General features: G+C 40.0%; 1 protein-coding gene across 3 annotated transcripts in view; it reads left to right on the forward strand.

Moving 5' to 3' along the window:
* Window positions 1-10,105: 10,105 nt before the first annotated feature.
* Window positions 10,106-19,287, forward strand: part of CCDC68 (coiled-coil domain containing 68) — a 50,135-nt gene continuing 40,953 nt past the window's right edge. For 2 of the 3 annotated variants that reach the window (XM_032653880.1, XM_032653882.1), the window contains exon 1: window positions 10,106-10,174. The gene's annotated coding sequence lies outside the window, so the exon portion shown is untranslated. Of the gene's footprint in view, window positions 10,175-10,218; window positions 10,324-19,287 lie in introns of those variants that run through there. The other variant, XM_032653881.1, reaches the window with a different exon arrangement.

Raw genomic sequence — 19,287 nt, forward strand, 5'->3', positions numbered from 1 at the left:
GGGGCTTCCCTGGTGGTGCAGTGGTTGAGAGTCCGCCTGCCGATGCAGGGGACATGGGTTCGTGTCCCGGTCCGGGAGGATCCCACATGCCGTGGAGCGGCTGGGCCCGTGAGCCATGGCCGCTGAGCCTGCACGTCCAGAGCCTGTGCTCCGCAACGGGAGAGGCCACAGTGGTGAGAGGTCCGCATACCGCCAAAAAAAAAAAAAAAAAAAAAAAAAAAAGACAGATACTGTATGATTCCACTTATATGAGGTAATTAGGACAATCATAATCATAGAGACAGAAATTAGAATGGTAGTTTTCAGGGGCTGGGAGTGGGGAGAGAATGGGGTGCTGCTGTTTAATGGGTACAGAACTTCAGTTGTGCAAGTTGAAAAGAGTTCTGAAGATGGAGGGTGGTGACATTTCTACCACAGTGTGAATGTACTCAACTGTACCGTTAAAAGTGGTTAAGATACGTAAGTTTTCTGTATGTTTTACCACAAGAAAAAAACCTTAAACAAACAAACAAACAAAAAGAAACAGTTTCTAGGACTAACGGAACCTCCTGTCACACCTAAAACCCATGCTGCTGGCACTTCACGTCTGCAGGAGCAGTATTTTACTTTAGTTTGCAGGGTAGTTCTCTCCAAGCAGTATATTGGCTTGGTCAAAAAGTTAGTACATCAAATAGTAGTTATTTGGTTTAGCTACATTTTAAAGTAAATATCACTCCTTTAATGCCTCTTTAAGGTCATAGAATGGGGAACAGTGTCTTCTTAGGACTGAAGTGTGCGAGTGTCTGAGTCTAACAGCCCAGGGAGAATCAGTGATGTGGGCAGGGGGAGATGAGGTACCAGAGGGAGAATTTCAGGATCATCTGTGGACACTTGGGGCCCAAATGCCTGCTTGTTACTAAAGCCATGCTCCTCCCCAGGTGTCTGTGACTGCTTCACACCATATGTACAAATCGTGTGCACACAGAGGGGACATTTATTTGCTAGTAAAGATATGCTGTGACCTTTGGCAACTCTCTGCTTTCAGGAATAAGATGCAAATTAGACTTCTTTCCAGATTTTAAACTGATTCACCTGTTTGAGCAGTCCTAAATAGCTTCCTTTATTATTTTTAATAAAATTTAAATTTCCCAGTTCGTCATCATGATAACATACACACATAAGTTTCAATGGTTACATACTAGTCATTTTGATTCATTAATTGGACTTGTGATCGAATCCTTCTATTTTCATGGCATCATGAAATTTACAAAGAAATCTGAGACTTCAAAGCTACATAAATCCAGTTTTTCTCCCAATTCATTGGCTGTTTTTCCTCAGTTTTTGCTACATCCTCCTCCTATTCCTGTCATCTCAATATTTACTCTCTGTTCTCATTTCCTCAGTTCCTTCATCCAGTTCTATATTTTTCCCATGGCTATAATAATTCATATATATTTATATCCAATTTTGAATTCCAGACTCATATATTCAACTACTTCAGCATTATCTGTCCTCACCGGGTATCTAATAGGCATTTTAGTCATGAAAGTTTGAACAAAACACTCCATTTTCTCTAAGACTTGTTCTTTCTTCTATTACTCCAATCTCACAAATTAGTTATTCAACAAGTATTATTGAGTACGTCTTATATGCCAGACATTGCTCAAGACTCATCAGGGAACAAAAAACGGAAGGGGTAGAAAATAAGCAGCAAATAAAACACCTAAATAAATTACCTAGTGTGTCAGAGGGAAATAAGTGCTTTGTAAAAAAAGAAAATTAGATTGGGGTGCAGTGGAAAGAGGCCAGCATCATTAAATAAGGTGGTGAGGGAGATGTCACCAAGAAGGTGGCATCTGAGCAAAGACTTGAAACTGGTGAGGGAGTTCAGCATTGGGAATCGGTTTAAGAGATTAGAAAAGAGACACTGGAGAGAATATCTCTTTTTAAGAGTTCTTCTATGTGTTGGTCCAAAGGCATGGAAATCTAACAGGCAGAGGAAATGGAATCAAGACAATGTTTTTCTTAAATATTTCAATTGAAGTACAAAAACACATAGAATGTGCAAAAATTCTAAGCATAGATTGTGAATTATTTTCGTAAGGTGAACACTATCTAAACCAGAAAATATAATAATGCCAGCACCCCAGAAGCTGCCCTTGTACCCCAATCCAGGTACTAGGCACCCAAGAGTAACGATTTCATTGACTTCTGATTCCACAAATTTATTTTTCCAGTTTTTGAATTTTATATAAGTGGAATCATTTAGTGTGTACACTTTTGTGATGGGCTTCCTTCTTTCTGTTTGTGAGATTTATTCATGCAGGAGAAGGGCATTTATTCTCACTTCTGTACAGTATTTAATTGTGTATCATATCAGTCTGTGATTTGCTTTTCATTCTTAATGACGTGATTTGATGAAAATAATTTATTAATTTTAATGTAGTGATATTTATTAATCTTATTCTTTATGGTGTGTGATTTTGTGTTCTGTGTAAGAAAGTTTGCCCATGCCAAAGTTATAAAGATATTCTCCTGTGTTAAATTCTAGAGCTTTGCTTACTTTGTCTTTTAAATTTCGATCTAAAATCCACCTGGATTAATTTTATGTGAGGTAGAGTACAAGATTCATCATTGATTATTGTTATTAAAAAACATCTTTTCCAATTTTTTCATTTCATAAATTATGTGACTGGATATATGTGACGTGTCTCTGGACTTTCTAATCTATTCAATTTGTGTTACTGTTTATCTTTGGGCCACTTGCAAAGCTAATTACTATAGCTTTTTACCCAGTCTTGATATCTGATTGTGTAAGTCCTCCAACACAGTTCATTTTGTTCAAGTTTATCTTTACTATTTTTGGACGTTTACATTTCTGTATAAATTTATAACTTGTCAACTTAAATTTAAAAATATCATTTTGATTGTGATTTCTTTAAAACTAGAAAGATCAGTATGAGGACAGCTAACATCTTTCTAGTATATTTTCCACTTTACTAATTAGGTTCCCAAACTATGAACATATTATGGTTCTCCTTTTCCTACAATCTTTCTTCAGTTTGGCTTAGTCTGTTTTGTAGTTTTCTGTGTAGAGATCTTGCATTTTTGTTTTATTTATTTTATGTTCACCGGTGCTACTGTAAATGGTATCTTTCTAAAAATCATCATTTTCTATGATGATTGTTGCTTTTATGTAGAAATAGAATTGATTGATTTTCTTCATGTATTAACCATGTATCTAGCAACATTGATGAATTCACGTCTTAGTTCTAACAGTTTATGTGTAGATTCTTGTGGGCATTCCTCATATACAATCACATTATCTGTAAATAAGGACATAATTTTTCCTTTTCAAACTTCGTATAATTTATTTCCTTTTTTTGCCTTAGTTCACTGTCTAGTATCTCCAATATGATACTGCATAAAAACTGTGATGAAAGCATCCTTACCTCATTCCTGATCTCAGATCAGATGCTTTCAATTTCTCACCAAAAGTATGACGTTTTCTGTAAATTTTGTGGATATTCTTTGATCAAATTAAGGAAGATTCCTTCTTAGTTTTCTATGAGTTTTGTTTGTTTTTAAATCACGAACAGGCACTGAACTTAAATTATTTTTCTCCATTTTTTAAAATTATCAGATATTTTTCTGCTTTCTTAACATGGAAAATTCTGTTGACTGATTTTAACAATGAAGCCAATCTTGCAACCCTGGAATAAGCCCGACTTGGTTAGGGTATAGCAGTACACTTTCTGTACTTTGCTGGATTCAATTTGATAATATTTGTTTGAGCACTTTACATATGTGGTCATGAAGGACACTGGCTTTCATCTTCCTTTCTTGTAGTGGTCTTGTTATACTGTCGATGGTCTAGTTGTGAGCGCCAGATCAACGCCTAGCAATATCAAGGCCAGTTGATAGTACCATGCTGTCTCTTGGCTGACAGGGTCTGAATTTCCCTTTCTCAGTCTCCTCTTTCAGCCAAGAGTAAATAATGTTAGGCCACAGGGTACTGATGTAGGATATGTAGCTCTTTACCACTGCCATGATTTTACTGATCGGGAGCTTGTCCAGAGTGTGTTGTGTGTCGTTGAGGGAGGGTTACCGTTTCCTGCTCTTTTTGTTGCAGAATGAGTTATTCAAACCCCTGATATCACAATGGCTGTGGAGTAGCATTTAGATATCTGGGAAAGATACATCAGCCAACTGCAGCCCCAGTGATTACCAAAAACAAACTGGCCATCTGTTCTCATACTAGACTCTGAAGCAGGGGCCTAGATTATCATCCCAGCTTATGAAAACATGTCCTGAAGTTCAATTGGTCTCTTCTAGAGACCTGGGTGGTCTTCTTGTCCTTACGATACAGAGGGAAGTGACGTTGATTATTTCAGCTACTGCTAAGGCAAAGTGAACCAGGCTCATCATGGCAAGAAAGATTATAAAAATCACAGCTTGTTAAGTCCAAAAGAATATACCCAGCTGGGTACTTTGAAAGAAAATGAAAGAACACCTAGTCTTGCTAAGCGAGCAGCAGTAGTTTTAAGTAGTGATGTCTAGGGCTGACCTCCAGCTGGTCCACATTGGTTCATCTGTACCAGTTCATCATGGCCGGCAGCTTTTCTGATTGGTTGGTGCCATCGTTCAACCAGTAGGCACATATTTGGAATGTCAAGCTTGGTTATGTCATGGTTTTTGTATCCTTTATGTGAAAGGAGTCTTAGAAAAAGATCTACCTGTTTAGACAGACATGTAGATACAAGTAGCCACTCGTATATTGTTCATAAATATTTGCTAAGTGTTTTACTAATGAACTCAAAGCAACCAGAGTTTCATTTCCTACAGTGACTTTTTCTTTCCTCTCCTAGCAGGGATGAACAAGAAAAACCTATTACCTGGAGCTTTTGTTTGTTACACACAATGTGTTTCCACCTCTCTAATTTATCTCCCATAGTCTCCCATGGTCCAGCTGGACTGGTCTACTGGGTAGCTCCCAAATCTGCCTGAACATTGACTTGCTTTTGTGCCTCCGCCTTTGTCTGATTTCAAAAGACTCCTCCTCTCTCCAGTATAACAAGGTACTTACACTCAAGACCCAGATCCAATCCTGCCTCCCCTTGAGTGTTTCCCTGGATTGCTCACTGAAGTCGATTTTCTCTCTTAGTCTTCTAGTACTTTTTAGCTCTCTTACTACTCAGTGATGATTTGTTTGGGACACTTTTAATTTATTATGTAATTGTATTTAGAGTTATTTTCCATGTGCGTGGGTGACTTATCCACCTATAGTACAAACTCATTAAAATTTAAAATTATAAAAATTGACCCCAACACTCAGCACAGCAGCTTGCATGCAGTAGAAGGATTGTTTTCCCAAGCTGGAGAGAGACATGTAAATACTCATTTTCCCAAGCTCAGAGTTCAGTCTGCAAGACTCAGGGGGGACCCACAGAGTTAGATTTTGTCAACATCAAATGCCTTCATTGCCATGTTTGCATTCCTTTCTCCATCCAACAAGTCCCAGAAAGCCCAGGAAGACTGTAGGTATGGGGTAGGAGGAAAAGCTTAGAAAATCTGCCAACACCAGGCCCTCTTTAGGGTGGTATGGTGGGAGGGCTGTGCAAAAGGTAGTGGAAAGAAGAGAAGGGCAAGCAGAGGCATCACTAAAAAGGAGAAGGGAGCATGCCTCCTTCATAATCTTGCCAAGCCTTCTTGATCTTATGCCTTTAAAAAATGAAATATTTAATAACAAAATCTAATTGATGTTTGAATTATAAAGTGATTTAGGAGCACAGGTGTGGTTGGTAGAATCATGACCTCAAAAAAATGTCCACATCTTAATCTCAGGGACTTGTAAACATGTTATCTTACTTTGTAGGTGTGATTAAGTTAAGGATCTTAAAATGGGGAGATTATCCTAAAATACCCCATTGGGCCGAATGTAGGTGAAAGAGGGAGATTCAGACTGAGAGAAAGAGATGGGGCTGGTTTTGAAGATGGAGAAAGGGACCACTAGCCAAGAAATGCAGAAAAGGATGGAAAAGTCCAAGGAACAGATTGTCCCCAAGAACTTCCAGAAAGGAACACAGCCCTGTTGATACATTGATTTTAGCCCAGTGAGGACCATGTCAGACTTCTAATTTACAGAACTAGAAGATAATAAATATGTATTTTTTAAGCAATCAAGTGTGTGGTAATTTGTTACAGCAGCCAAAGAAACTGATACAATAACAAATGCAACATATCAAGCATTTTATGGGAAGACCTAAGTGGGATGCCCCACGTAAGCTGGAAAGTTCAGGGAAGGTTTCCTGTATGCAGCAAATAAAGGGAGAAGGAATTTTCAGGGCAAAGAGGAGGGGAAAGGGCATTATAGTGTGTGGGGTCAGGATGTGTGTGGAAAAAACATGAGCAAAAAGGAACAAGGTGAGAAATGAGAGTGAGTTTGGATCACTACAAGCCATCCCACCTTGCTAGCAAGCAACATGGCAAGAGATGAAGCAGGAGGGATGGGGTGAGAGTGTGGAGAGGACTTCTCTGCCCTGGGGAGGGGCTTAGGCTTTAAACAGGGGGGCCTGAGGAGGCAATGAAGTCTTTTAATGAATGGTGGTGTGTATGTGTGTATGTATGTGTAATGGGGGGTTGGAATGACATGGTAAAGATGTGCACTAAAAAATATATCTTACATAGAATATATCTTACATATATCTTACATATAATGTATATATACATACATATATACATATATGTGCACGTATATGCATATATAATATATAGTATATACATACAATGTATATGTAATTCTTCCTTTTAGCAAATAACTTCCAAACAGAAATAAACAACTGTTATTTCAAATATAAACCCCAGTGGCTGTGTCACAGGGCACAGGCTCTGAATGTGGGCACCTGATTTGCAGTCAGACCCTTCTTCCCACCTGGGCAACAACGTGCACTGTGCTCCAGGAGGGGAGACTGCACGAGGCACTTTCTTCTGCCCCTAAATCCCTCCTCTTTAGTGGTCCCCCTTCACGGCGGCATTGTCAGAGGATTTATTCAGTGAGGGTGCTGATGGTGGTTTGGGGATGCTTTAGTCCCTACACAATCTCCATCGGACCAACCCAAGTTATTCCAAAAAACTACATAATACTAGTACTTTTATAAACATATGGATAATCTTATAAAGCAGATAGGTTTGAAGCTGCTCTGCTTGGAGTGGGTGTGGAGGCCATACTATCTTCTGCTCGGCTTTCTCCCCCTGTCCACGGCACCCTCATCAAGCCCCTAAGGATTCTTCGACCATCATCAGTAAAGTACCACTCGTTGCCCTCATTCATTCCACAGTTACTGTGCAACTACCATGTGTCTGGAGTAGCTTCAGGCAATGGAGGTACAAAAGTGAAAAAGACAAATGTCTCTCTCTCTCTCTCTCTTTCTCTTTCTCTCTCTCTTGTTAACCAATGTGCAGATGGTAACTAGTGTGATGGAGAAAAACAAATCCGGAAAGAAACTTAGAATTTTGGAGTTGGAGGAATGGACTCCAAATGGGTTAGAGCAGATAAAGTTTATCTTCAGATTCATTGATCTTAACAGGTACGCAGAGAACAAGGTCATCAGCTGAGCTTGCTGGAGAGGAGTTGTTGCTGGAAGTCTGGAAGGAGAGGAGGAAACTTGAAACAGTCGTGTAGGGGAATAGGAGAGAAACAGGTCTGGGGCTGTATCATATGATCACTGGGCAGCATTAAGGCCCATTTGAAGTTAATGATAATAAATTTAAAGTGAAGCCAGTTGACACCCCTCTCCCTCCCCCCAAAAAAGAAAAATAAATAATCTCAGGTAAGGTGTGAAGAAAAGAAGTTTTAGAATATTTGGCTATTTAAAATGATTTGTACATATTCTGTCATCAAAATAGCAATCAACTGCTATAGCCATAAAAGAAATCCATAAATATCTATCCCTTCTTTCCCAATTTCCAACCTCTAAGACACACCACTGGCATTTTATATTTATGGGTGGTTTATAGATCCTCCTGAGCTGCATTATGTAGGTTGCCAATATTTTCTAATTCCACATTCTTGTTAATGAGTGGCTCCCCATTGCCCTCCACACAAGATTTATTAAAATTACCCAGGGAATAGTACATTTGCAGAACTATGAAATACAGTCAGTGTTTCATACTGATTAGAACTGGTACTTTCAGTTGAAGTCTCCTCCCAGAAAAGTGCACAAAAATCTCATCTTCTCCTCCAATTTTGTCAATTTCTTCTGGGATATAGTGGGCCTTAAATACAAAATATTTTCCCTTAACTATTATTATTTCTAGTAACTTTGTCAAAAATACATGAAAGACAGAAAATCACTTAGCTCTGTGGTGCCAGGCACTGGGCCAGCCATCCTGTGTTTAGCAGGCAAAACTTGGACCAGTGGAGTAGATTTTGTTCTCCAAGGAGAGTTAAGGACAGGAAGAGAGGTGAGAGGCTCTCAAAAAGCAGGACAGCCTCAAATGCTGAGCCAGACGCAAGCTCAGAAGGAGGAAACGTGATGTTTATGGGACCAACTTGCAAATGCAAACATGAGTGAGCCAAAGCAACATAACAAAGGATCCTCAACAGCTGGATTTCTTTGATGTTTAAAGTAGTAATAAACATCCATGACTATCTTTGGAACATGATTTATCTCTACATACACATATATCTATTTAATAGAACCACAAGGATTAGTTAACCAAAACTTACCTTAGAACTATCAACTTTCACTTCCCTAATTGGGTCTCAACGCACAAGTTTATCTGTTGGGAAAAAAATTTTTTTTTTTACTTCCTATTACTGAAGTGGGAATCAGTAATTGTAGTGTTCCCAGGAAGACACTGAAAAATCCTCGGATTGGGGGGGGATTTGGGCTGCAGTTCTCCACATCTGTTACATGGGAGGGGGTAGAGCAAATCATTAGTGAGTTTTCTTGTCTCCCCAGGTCTAAAAGTTTATGAACTTTCAAAGGGATACAGGAGCCAACCTGAAAGAGTTCCAGCCAAAGCTGTAAAAATTTGAGCAACAAAATAAATAATGTAGTATTGAATTATAGCTCAAGTTATAAACTAAATACGTATGAGTCCACGCTGCTATAAATAAATGATTGAATAGATAAATATTGAAGAGGGAAGGAACACATCTACCTTACAGAATAAATCCAAACAATGAAGAAGATACTCCCCGCTCCAGGAGGTGGAGTTGCATTTCCCCAACCCTCCTCTCTGGAGTGTGGGCTGAATTTGGTGACACTCATCCAAAGAAAAAAGTATGGAAAGAGAAATAGCAACTGCCGGGCAGACACTACTTTAAGCGATTTAGGTCAACATCACCAGTAACAAGTCCTGTTGCTATCGTGTAGCCCCTGATAGGATGTGATAACGGGAAGGACATTTTACCTGTGTGGTCTTCCTCCCCCAAACCCATAACCACAGCCTAATCATAAGGAAGACATCAGAAAAAAACAAACGATAGATATCCACAAAATAGCTTAGCAGAATTTTTCAAAACACTCAAAGTTAAGAAAAACAAGGGAAGACCAAGAAACTGTCACAGACAAGAGGAGATTAAAGAGACATAACACTAAATGGAGCGTTGGGTCCTGAACGTGATCCTGGAACAGAAAGATCTTAGCGGAAAACTAGTGAAATCTACGTGAAGTCTAGTTTAGGCGATAGTAACGGATCAGTGTTCATTTCTTATTTTTGACAACTGTACCATGGTGATGTAAGATGTGAATATTAGGGGACACCGGCAGAGCGGGTTTAAGCAACTCTGTACTATCTCTGCAACTTTTTTGTAAATCTAAAATTACTCCAAAATAAAAAGACTTATTATCAACAACAAAAGCAAAAATTTATGAACCTGGAGTGCAAACAGAACCTTTTTGAAAAAGCAGCAGCAACTATTCCCCTTTACATAACTCAGTTACTGAGGGGTGTGCAGTGCTGGGAACTCGGGTGTTGGGATGCAGAGAAGGCAGCCCGGGGCCGGGCGTGCGCGTCCGGGCGCTGCGGGGGCCCAGGCTCCTCCCCGGAGCCGCTGGGGCGCCTGACTCTGCCCTGGGCGCGCCCTGCGGGGCGGAGCCACCAAGCCCGGCCTGGCCGACCCGGCCCGAGGTCCAAGCAGAGCGGAAGAGCAGCGCCTGGACCCTGCGCTCGCTGAGCGCCCTCCAAGGTAGGCGAGCCCCTGCGATCTGCGGGTAGGTCAACCCTCCCGCCCCCCAGGTGAGTGGGTGTCCAGGTGCCCTTGGAGCTGCCCCCCCCCCCCCCCCCCCGCAGCGCCGCCCAGTGTACCAAGGACATTTTCCTGTAAACGGATCCTTGGTAAGGAGCATATTCTCCCTGTAAACCTCTTTTCTGGGCTCGGATTCCCTGGGCGAGAAGTTTGTGCTCCTCCAGGAACAGAGTTGCCTTCCCCGAGAAAGCTTACCCCCTCCATAGCCCTGTGCACACCTGATTATTTATTTAGATTGGTGTTACGCAGTCCCTTGGTCAGGGGTCCCCGCGATTCACAGGCGGTGGAGAAAGCCCTCTGGAAAACTTGCTGTCACCTGTGAACCCCCGCGTGGCAACTTTGACGGCTTACTGTGCCCGAAATTTTTAAGAGCATAAACAAATGAACGAGTGAAGGTGGTTGTCTTACCCTTCATTCATTCGTGCTGGCTTCTGTAGCTGTAGGTGTAGCGAAAAGAGAACAGCCTATTGGCTGACAGTTTTCTACTGTCTTGGGATTTTAGAGCTGAAAGTTACTCAGCCCCAGGCAATTTTGCAAAGGGGCAGTGTCATCTTACGGAAAGAACAGTACAGGACAGTGCAAAACTGGATGATGACATGGCTGTAACTTTTCAACCTTCTTCGAAAGGGAAAATAAATTTATGTATGCATATATATAGACACACATATATATACATATATGTGTGTGTGTGTGTGTGTGTGTGTATCTATATATAAGCAGAAGAAGCCGTTAGCTCCAAATGTAGCTGAAGCTGTGTGTCTGTTTACCATTTTCACTATAGTTGTTTGATTTAAGAATCAAAACCTTTTTTACTTCTTGGTATATATAGACTAGATGAAGTGTCCAAAAGGGAATTACTTCTCATTTGCAATTGGGAAAAGATAATCTGTCTTTTTAACCTAATGCTATTAAATATTCAGTTCTGCAGAAGTCTGGCTTTTCAGAAATATGATCTGAGCTGGAGTTTCAGGTACCCTAGCACACACAATTGGTGCTGTTGTTTCTTCCTGCTGGGCTCTCCCCCCTCGCTCTCGCCCTACACTGATAATTTGAGAGTGAAGGGCCCTGACACAGAGGAATCTGCACCTAAGCAGAGACTTCTCAACCACTTACAGAAAGAATGAAAATGGCTTACACTTCCTGTGACCTAGGCAAACTTCCCAAGGTTTTTACCTTTGTGATTTGCTAAATAAATTTAGTAACTAAACCTGCACTAACTAAAAAGAGATTTTTGAAATAAAGACAGACACTATTTCAGTTGTATTATTCACCTTTATGATTCTGAGAATTAATGACAGGTATGTTATTTGTTAGCGTATTGATTTATAATGTGCTGGACAGTGGGCTTGAGTTGTAATCCCAAATCTGGACAAAGCCGGAAGAGCTAAGCTAGATTTGGCCAAAACTGAAAAGTGAGGTGTACATTTATTTGTTTAGAATAATGGCTGTAAAAGGGAACAACTGAAGATTTCTGAAGGGAATGTCATTTAAAGTAGTGGCTTTGACTCTCTGAGACATTTACATCAAAATTAAATGGCCATTTATTGATAGAAAAGCATTTCAAAATAGCAACACATTACTATCAATTTAATAGCATGTTTAAGTAAATTTACATTTTACTAAGTGTGAAAACAGCCACCCACTGAATTTGGAAAACAAAAGCACGGTGTGTTGTGTGTGTGTGTGTGTGTGTGTGTGTGTGTGTGTACACTCGGTTTTAGAAAATATTTGGTGCATCTGTGGATTTTCGGGCCTAGTCATACATTCACTGAATGAATATTTATTGTGTAGGGCACTATGTTCTTTCTAGGAGACACAGGGGGATACAGCTTTGTGTAAAGAAGACACATTCCTGTCCTCATGGAATTTACACAACTTTGGACTCCTCCGGGACACCCTGAGGCCATAGATTAGGAACCGCAGCAATCACCATTCATCACTTTTTGACAGTGACCGAAACTAGAACCTAGATTAGTTTCAAATCACAGACTCTTTTACACTGATTAAAATAGATTAAAAAATTGTAAAGGAACTTATACGTTATTCAAGTCAGTTTTCTCTTCTGCTTAGGTTGGGAAAGAATTTAGGGATCCTGTGTTCTGGGCTTAATATTATGAAATATTGAGATCTTAAACCTGAAATAGTTAAATATCAATTTAATGCAAATTCAATAAAAACTAAACTTGTAGTAGCAGATGCAATCATTTAGGGGGTGAAAAATTCAAATCGAGAAAATCCTATCCATCAAGTTATTTTTTTCCTGTAAATTAGAAAAACATGACTATAATTATTTTTTAACCTCAGAGGAAAAGAGTGACTTTATGTAAGGCATTCTTGCTTTTTTTTTTCATTTTGCTATTTTTAAAAACAGCTCTATTGGAGGTATAATTTACATACCATAAAATACATCCAGGTGTCCAATTCAGTGATTTTTAGTAAATTTATGGAATTGTACAACCATTATTACAATCCAATTTTAGAATATTTTCATCATCCCCATCCTTCCCAAATCTCAAGGGCCTGCTTTCAGTCACTCACCATTCTCACCCCCAGCCCCAGGCAACCACTGATCTACTTTCTGTTTCTTTAGATTTGACTTTTCTGGACACTTCATACAATGAGATCATACAATATACGGTGTTTAACATCTGACTTCTTTCACCTAGAATAATGTTTCCAAGGTGCATTCAGGTTGTGGCATGTGTTACTAGTGGTTCCTTTTTATTGCTAACTAATGTTCATTCCATTGGATGGCTATGCCACATTTTGCTTACCAGGTGATGGGCATTTCTGCAGTCACATTGAAGGGGTAAGACAGATATTTTGGTCCAGCTTCCATGGTAGCATAATTTGAAAATAACTGATAGGAGGCAAACTTGTATTTATATTTATGAAAAATATATTCCTGATATGGATTACGGATATTTACCAAATGTCATCACTGTGATCTTTCTGTGATACTCCATGAAAATAGTAAATCGTAAATCCTGTGCCAGTGGCAGGAAGCATCGGTCATTTCATATTCTAGGTTGGACTTAGAAGACGTTTAACTCTTTTTTTTTTTTTTAATGTGAGAATTTATTTTGCCTTTATTTTATCTTATTTTATTATTATTTTTTTTTGCGGTACGCGGGCCTCTCACTGTTGTGGCCTCTCCCGTTGCGGAGCACAGGCTCCGGATGCGCAGGCTCAGCGGCCATGGCTCACAGACCCAGCCGCTCCGCGGCATGTGGGATCTTCCTGGACCAGGGCACGAACCCGTGTCCCCTGAATCGGCAGGCGGACTTTCAACCACTGCGCCACCAGGGAAGCCCTTGCCTTTATTTTTGATAGATAATTTTGTTGGATATAAAATTCTTAGTTGACATTTTTTTCCCTTCAGCACATGTAATGTCACTATCTCCTGACCTCCATTGTTTCTTTGAGAGGTCTGCCTTCAATTTTATTTTATTTTTTAAATTTTTTTTTATTGGAGTATAGTTGCTTTACAATATTGTGTTACTTTCTACTGTACAGCAAAGTGAATCAGCTATACATATACATATATCCCCTCTTTTTTTTTTTTTTCTTTCCTTGCGGTATGCGGGCCTCTCACTATTGTGGCCTTTCCCGTTTCGGAGCACAGGCTCCGGACACACAGGCTCAGCGACCATGGCTCACGGGACCAGCCGCTCCGCGGCATGTGGGATCCTCCCAGACGGGGGCACGAACCCGCGTCCCCTGCATCGGCAGGCGGACTCTCAACCACTGCGCCACCAGGGAAGCCCCTCCCCTCTTTTTTTGGGTTTCGTTCTCATTTAGGTCATCACAGAACATTGAGTAGAGTTCCCTGTGCTATACAGTAGGTTCTCATTAGTTATCTATTTTATACATAGTATCAATAGTGTATATATGTCAATCCCAATCTCCCAGTTCATCCCACCACCCCCCTTCCCCTTGGTATCCATACTGTGTCTCTATTTCTGCTTTGTAAGTGAGATCGTCTATACCAATTTTTTCAGATTCCACATCTATGCGTTAATATACAATATTTGTTTTTCTCTTTCTGACTTACTTCACTTTGTATGACAGTCTCTAAGTCCATCCATGTCTCTACAAATGACCCAATTTCGTTCCTTTCTATGGCTGAGTAATATTCCATTGTATATATCTACCACATCTTTATCCATTCCTCTGTTGATGGACATCTAGGTTGCTTCCATGTCCTGGCTATTGTAAATTGTGCTGCAATGAGCATTGTGGTACATGACTCTTTTTGAATTATGGTTTTCTCTGGGTATATGCCCAGTAGTGAGGTTGCTGGGTCATATGGTGGTTCTATCTTTAGTTTTTTACGGGATCTCCATACTGTTCTCCATAGTGGCTGTATCAACTTACATTCCCACCAACAATGCTTGAGGGTTCCCTTTTCTCTCCAGCATTTATTGTTTGTAGATTTATTGATAATGGCCACTCTGACCGGTGTGGGGTGATACCTCATTGTAGTTTTGATTTGCATTTCTCTAATAATTAGTGACGTTGAGCATCTTTTCATGTGTTTCTTGCCCATCTGTATGGAAAGATGTTTAACTCTTGACGTTAACTTCCGTAGAGAGCCTATGTCTCCTTTGCTACGTTTTCTTCATAAATGATATGCATTTAAATTTGGGGGATTTTGATGAGTGTTTGGTCCTACAGTGATAACTGAACTACTCTTAAAGATATGAACACTTCTTAATAACATATTTTAGTGGCACACTTAACATAAAGCATGAGTCATCTATAGCCTTAAGTCAAAAAGTAGAAGGGCGTGCATCTGGATTTACATGCTTTTTGTTTTATTATTCTGTAGTTTCTATGACTGTGCTAAAGGATGAACCTGATACAGCTGTTTGTTGATTTACCAAATCAAGCACTAGTTTGAGCTCTTAAAATCTAAAACAGAAGAAATGCCACTCCTTGTTCCTCCAGGACCTTTAGAGGAGCTAGACCAAGTAATAAATTATTCCAGGTTCCTATTACATGGTGGTATTTCTTCTATGAGTAGTCTACAGAACAAATGAAATAAGAACTCTCTAACACTACAAAAACATTGGCTTTTGGTTATACGTCTCTTAGGAAGCCGGGACCTTGAACAGCAGTTCAGTCAGAGCTGTTTTCTTAATTACCCCCATTCACCCTGCTTTGTGCTAACTCTTAAGACAAATGCATTTTTAGTGGGTTACGTTTGACAACTTATGCTCTAACATAGATTTCTCTAGTTGAATGGAAACTTCTGTAAAATGTTGGCAGATTCTGTGAAACTAAAGAGAAGACACTATGTCTCTGAATGCCTGTAAGTTACTGCAAAATTGCAAGATCCTATGGGGAAGAAAAGAGCATTCAGATAACTTGAAGGTCTTTTTTATGGACAACTTGGAATGCAAGGATTTTAATTTTATGCTCCTAAAGTTTGAAAATAAGGTAGCCTAGGTTAAATAGTATAGTTTTCCAAAGCTGGATGTGCTCAATTGGAGCTCAGTTTGTCTGCTGGTGATATCAAAACAACTTGCTGAGCTCGTGGCTCATAACACTAATGTTTGCTGATCTGTGGTTAGATGAATTAAGTCTCTGTTGGCAACGTCTCTCTCTCTTTCTGTCTCTCTCTCAACTTGGTAAGAATTTAAAAATTGCTATAACAAATGTATTTTTCTAGTCTTACACTGACAATGTCATTCCAATTGTCTCTTGAGAGTCAAATGTCAATTACAGGAATCCATCTTCATCCTTCTCACCTTTTGGAAATTGGAGTGGACATGCTCCCCCTGTTGTGTCTGTTTACCAACAGCAGGAAGGCTCGCTCAAGCATTGAGCTGTAAACTTCTTCTAGTTATTTTGGTGAGTTCACTCACGCATCACTAACGGTCATGTGATCTGGTATAAGGAACTTGGTTTCACCCAGAGCCAGAAGCTGCTTCTCAGCTTTGTATCTTTCTATTAGCCCCTGGACTTTGGTAGGATGCCGCACTGGGATCGGTCTGACCTCTTCCTGATATAGGAGGATGGGCAGAGGGGGCAGTGAAGCACAGGGTCCGGGCTGCTTCAGGGGGTGGTCAGCCTTAATAGACTTTGTAGTCACTGCCTCAATCGTCTATGTGTTTATGCCCTACTGTGAAGAATGAAAACATGCATCTAGACGATGATCAGAGAAGGAATGCATAGATGAGATAAGGAGTTCTAGGTTCATGAATTAGATTTAAATCTTGTTGCAAATATCCTTGTATACTTCTTATATATTTTTATATATTTCCTCCTACTTTTCCACCTTAGTAAATAATAATGATTAACTTTCTTAAGATGTTTAAGATTTCCCTTGTTTTTGTCACAATATTGAATGTCATACTTCATGGACTATTCTTCTAGGGGCAACGGCAGTAACTGCCTGTCAGCAACTCAGTTACTTGCTTTTTTTTTGGTACTTGGGCCTCTCACTGCTGTGGCCTCTCCCATTGCGGAGTACAGGCTCCGGACGCGCAGGCTCAGCAGCCATGGCTCACGGGCCCAGCTGCTCCACGGCATGTGGGATCTTCCCGGACTGGGGCACGAACCCGTGTACCCTGCATCGGCAGGCAGACTCTCAACCACTGTGCCACCAGGGGAGCCCCAGTTACTTGCTTTTTAACAATTCTGATTCTGTCACTATTTTTTTTTTTTTTTTTGCCATTTACACTTCTGGAGGGGTTAACAATTTGAATTAAGGAAAACAAATTCAGCTAATTGTGCCTTCCAGTTAGTTCTGGTATAATCAGTGAAGTTCCTTGGATTTTGAAATCTCCACTGCACTTTGCATTTTCTAGGGTACTGTTGAATTACTGTTTAAAAAATAAAAGCATATAAATCCATCTTTTTTAGTGTAGAGTTCTGTAAGTTTTGACGAATGGTTACAATCATGGAACCTACATCACCTTCAAGATTTAGAACAGTTCCATCACCACTCTCCAACCCCCCAAAGTATTCCCCAGTGTCTCTTTTGTAGTCAATCCCTCCCCCACTCTTAATCCCCAGTTCAGTTTTCTGGCCCTATAGTTTCAGATTTTCTAGAATGTCATATAAATGGGAGTATGGAATATGCATCCTTTTGGATTTGGCTGTTCTCAGTCAGCATAAGGCATTTGAGATTCATCTACATCGCTGTGGGTATCAGTAGGTCATTCTTTTGTGTTGATGAGTAGGGTTCACCTGTTGATGAATATTTGAATTTTTTCCAGTGTTTGGCAATTATAAACATTTGTGTTTTACGGAACATAAAAATCCCCTAGGAGGGAGGTTGCTGGGTTGCACCGTCTGTGCTTAATTTTATAGGAAACTGCCTAAGTGCTGCCGTCCTGTGTGGCTGCACATTTTGCTTTCCCACCAGCAACGTACAGGAGTTTCGGCTACTCTCCATCCTCACCCACACGTTGTATCATCTGTTTTTCCCTCCTTCGCTGGATAATTTTTAAAGTGAAGTAGATGATGTTGAAGCTCAGATATCCCAAGACCAGCTTAGGAAGCTACAGATATTTTGTAAATGCCTGAGCCTTTTGCTCTTAAAATATTTAATAAAGCCACAAAAATTTTCCAAAAGGGCACCTTCCTTATAAATGTTACAAATGACTGAGATATATGTCAGTGACAACTGCTTCTCATGTTTTTTTCACTGAGGAGTCATAAGTGGCTTTTAAGTAGATTGTTAACTGAGAAGGTCAAAGCAAGAGGAGTAATTGACCGATGCGGGTGGGGGGATGAGAAGAGGGGAGACAACTGGGCTTAGGTGTTGACACTTTCAAATGATGCCCTGTAAGTAAATGTCTACAATAAGTTGTGAACATAAAGATAATTACTTAATATTCTCTGAATGTGTATTATGGTCAGATACGCCATAAGCACTTTTGATGCTGTATCCCATTTAGTTGTCATGTAACTCTATGAGGAAGTTAACATTTTCATCTGGATTTTTCAGTTGAGGAAACTAAAGCCTAAGGGAGTTTAAAAACTTTTCCAAGGAGGAGTTTGGGATTAACAGATACACACTACTATATATAACATAGATAATCAACAAGGACCTACTGTACAGCACAAGGAATGCTACTCAATACTCTGTCAGAACCTGTATGGAAAAAGAATCTGAAAAAGGATAGATCTATATGCATAACTGAATCACTTTGCTGTACACCTGAAACTAACACAACATTGGAAATCAACTATACTCCAATATAAAATAAACATTAAATATAAAAAAAGATGAAAAAAAAAGAACAGACATATACCGAAATAGATTAGAAGAGAATCTAGAAATTTACCCAAAAACAGTCAGTTGATTTTTGATAAAGATAAAATTTAATTCAATGTGTAAAAATTAATAATTTCAATAAATGGTGATAAAAGAATTGAAAAAAAAAAACTTTTCCAAGGCTGCTCAGCTAGTGGGGAAGTAAAATAGTCCTGTGGGCAGTACCGAGTCCGAAGCCCTCACCTTTAAGCCATGGAGTCACACTGCCTCTGTTTGTGGAATAAATCTATTGCGACAACATCTGCTTAGGTTCCTGAAGGACGCACCTGGGGGCTCATGGCAGGAGTCACTTGACTGTTACTTCGTCACTTACTTTGGAAAACCCCCGTTACTAAATGAGCTTGGACCCAAGAAACTAGGCTTGGAAGTCCATTCAGAATGCAGCAGGAGACAGAGTGGAAATTTGGAAAGAGCCCAAGCCCCGTGGGTTGGGGTCCATGACCATCATTAACGAGCTGTCTTTGCTTGACCTTGGGGAGCTCATTCTCTCATCTGTAAAATGGGAACAATAACACTTAACCACCTCAGGTGTTCATGAAGATTATTAAAGGCAGCATACCCCAGCCTGCATGTGGTGGGCTGTCATCAGATCCCGGTCCCCTCACTCTTCCCCAAATGGGAAAGGATTCATGTGATTTGCACCACTCTGCAGTTGAGCTGCTATACTGGTCATTGGGCGAAACCTTCAGCTGTTTTCAAAGTTTCAAATTATACCAGTGAACTATGAAGATAGATTTTCTCATTACAAAGACACTTGGATTTG

This window comes from Phocoena sinus, chromosome 14 (genome assembly GCF_008692025.1).
Source record: "Phocoena sinus isolate mPhoSin1 chromosome 14, mPhoSin1.pri, whole genome shotgun sequence".
NCBI lineage: Eukaryota > Metazoa > Chordata > Mammalia > Artiodactyla > Phocoenidae > Phocoena > Phocoena sinus.